This window comes from Pan troglodytes, chromosome 3 (assembly GCF_028858775.2).
Source record: "Pan troglodytes isolate AG18354 chromosome 3, NHGRI_mPanTro3-v2.0_pri, whole genome shotgun sequence".
Lineage (NCBI taxonomy): Eukaryota > Metazoa > Chordata > Mammalia > Primates > Hominidae > Pan > Pan troglodytes.
Window position 1 is genome coordinate 30,438,097 of NC_072401.2, and position 3,266 is coordinate 30,441,362.

Genomic DNA, 3,266 nt, shown 5'->3' on the forward strand with positions numbered 1-3,266 from the left:
GACCAGAGATAGTTTCTGACATTGCAAAGCTCGATAGTTGCAGGGGCCCTAGGAGAATGCGACTTTCTCCGAAGGGCTACCATACCATCATACCTCCTCTGAACTTGTCACAAATGTGGAAAGCTGCTTGCTTAGAGGTACTGCTCACAGGGGAGAAGTTGTCATCTCGTTACAAACTCCACTTTCCATCACTGAGTCTCTGTCTTGCTCTCTGAAGATGCATAGGTAGGGGAGGCGGAGGGGGAGTGGGGGAAAGCAGCCAGAGTCAGGGCAGCAGGCACTACATACAGCACTAGTCTTTGGGGAAAAAAACACACGGTGCTTGCAGCAGTGGCTTATGTGGTCTAACTGTCTGCACTACGGCTGTCAGTCCACTGAATGGGCTGGGAGGTATCCGGAATTTGGTGTGTGTTATTGGAAGATAGCTCTGATGGGTCATGAATAGGTTAGGCCCAATCCAATTCAGGCCACATCTACAACTTGTATCTCATGTGAACTCAAAACATAAAACACACTTCTACCTCCATCTCATCCCCATCCCTGACTATATGGAGGGAAAAACTCCCCCAAGGAATGGCCAGCCAGGCCTACAGCAGATTAGATCTTTTCCCAATACCGCTCAGTGTGTGGAATTTCAGCCACCACTTCAGATTCAATTCCATAGTGATCTTGTCCTCTGAGGATTTTAAAGAAGTTATTGTCACAGATAATGGCCTTCAGCTCCATCTATGTCCCTGCAAAGAACATTATCTTGTTCACTTTTATGGCTGTATGGTATTCCATACATGTGTATATGTATATATGTACCACATTTTCTTTATCCAGTCTATCATTGATAGACATGTAAGTGGAAGTTAAATGATGAGAACACATGGAAACATAGAAGGGAAAAACACACACTGGGGCCTGTTGCAGGGAGGAGAGTGGGAGGAGGGAGGAAATCAGGAAAAATAACTAACGGGTACTAGGCTTAATATCTGAGTGATGAAATAATCGGCATGACAAACCCCCATGACACAAGCGTACCTATGTAACAAACCTGCACATGTACGCCTGAACTTAAAATAAAAACTAAAGAAGCCATTATCACCCCAGTCCCCATTCCAGGATTTGCAACCAGCCAGTAGGACGTGCTGTTCTCCACTTTGCAGCCCAGGATGCAGATGGCATGGCCCCCATCATCTCTCCAGTGACGCCTTGCTATTCTTTGAACTTGTACATCAGGAAGTCCAAATACACAGAGAAGCCTTCCTCCACTGGGTCATTTTTGTAGATCGTGGCCATGATGTCCTTTGTGCTTTGGAGTTACTGTAAGAACTGCATCCATAGTGCTTGTCCTATTTGTAGGTCTGGCCAGTCTCGCCATGCTGTACTTGGGGGAGTCTCCCTTCTGCATGTATGGAGCCATGGATGTGATGCTCACAGGGAAGGACAGATGGGAAAAGTCTGCAACCTACATGAGAGTCATAGAGGCCACCAGAAACCAGGCCTTTTCTTGTCCAAAAGTTCCAGCCTTCATTGGGATAACCACCATTGCAGCCGTCCCCACACAAACAGGTGAGCTTGTCCTCCGCGGACACCGCCACATGATTTCCTCCCTGAGACATTGGGGTGGATGCAGATCCAGTCAGAGATGGCTTCCAAAGCCCCCAAAGCCCAGCAAAAGCCATAGGAGCCCTGGTCCCTGATCTCTCTGAGGTCAGTCTGGCCACTGTTCCTGTGGATCAAAGCTTTCAGGCAGATTTATGTCCTAGCAAACTTAACTCTCTGGGGTAGCTTGGATCTGACGAGGAAAGTACCACACGGCCTCATCAGGTAGCTCATTCCTTTTTGCAGAAGTTGTGCCCGGCCTGTTGCGTGGTGTTTTGTTTGTTGATATAGTTGACTAGTTCTTTGGATAGGGGGTGCAAGTAAGGTCTGCTTCCTGCACTGGCCAGCACCAGCAGGCAGCAGAAGGAGGCCAAGAGCCGCCTCAAGTCTGAAGATGGATCTTGGATCCACCTTTCTGAGTTCATAGATTCATCAAGATGAATGCACCTCAGCTACATTCTCCTCTGACAGGAGGTACTGAGGGATGAGTTTTTCCAGGATACCAAACTGTGCTAGGTCTTCCTTTGAACCCAACAGCATTTGTTTTTTAGTGGGTGTGGGGGTCTCTGTTAGGTCAGGTAGAGGAATGTGAGGGTTGGGCTATAGTCGTTCTCCCGTCACAAACCTGTTAACTTCCTCAGTCAGTGCAGAAGCCCAGGTGCAGGGCGTGTGCTCCTTCTCCACATGCCCTATCTAATCACCCATTCTCTACTCTTGCATTTTGTGTTTATTTCTCAGCCAGTTTATTATGGGTTCATAGAAATGCTACTAATTTTTGTATGTTGATTGTGTATCCTGTAATTTTAATAAATTTATTAATCACATCTAATAGTTTTTTGGTGGAGTCTTTAGGTTTTCCTAGATGGAAGATCATATCGTCAGCAAAAAGGGACAATTTGACTTTGTCTTTTCTAATTTGGATGCCATGTATATATACATATACATATATACACACACATACACATATACGTATATGTGTGTGTGTATATATATGTGTGTGTATATATATGTATGTGTATATATGTGTGTATATATATGTGTGTGTGTATATATATGTGTGTGTGTATATATGTGTGTGTATATATGTATGTGTATATATGTGTGTGTATATATGTGTGTGTGTATATATATGTGTGTGTATATATATGTGTGTGTATATATATGTATGTGTGTATGTGTGTGTATATATATGTGTGTGTGTGTATATATATATATATATATATATATATATATATATATGTATAATTTTTCCTCCTGCCTGGTTGCTCTGCTCTGGCTAGGACTTACAGTACTATGTTGAATAGGAGTGACTAAAGCAGGCATTCTTGTCTTATTTCATCTCTTAGAGAAAAGACTTTCAGCTTTTCCCCACTCAGTTTGATGTCAGCTGTGGTTTTGTCATACATGGTCTTTATTGGATTGAGGTATGTATCTTTAATACCTAGTTTGTTGAGGGTTTTTATCATAAAAGGATGTTGAATTTTATCAAGTGCTTTCTCTGCATCTATTGAGATTATTATATGTCTTTTGTTCTTCATTCTGCTGATGTGACATATCACATTTATTGATTGAGGTAAGTTGAATCATCTTTGCCTCCCTGGGATAAATCCCACATTATGATGGTATAGTATTTTTTTCATGTGCTATTGTATTCTGTTTCCTAGTATTTCACTCTG

At 42.9% G+C, this 3,266-nt stretch overlaps 1 pseudogene; it reads right to left on the reverse strand.

Moving 5' to 3' along the window:
• Window positions 1–597: 597 nt before the first annotated feature.
• On the reverse strand, window positions 598–2,015 carry LOC100609525 (cathepsin B-like; annotated as a pseudogene).
• Between the last annotated feature and the right edge of the window lie 1,251 nt (window positions 2,016–3,266).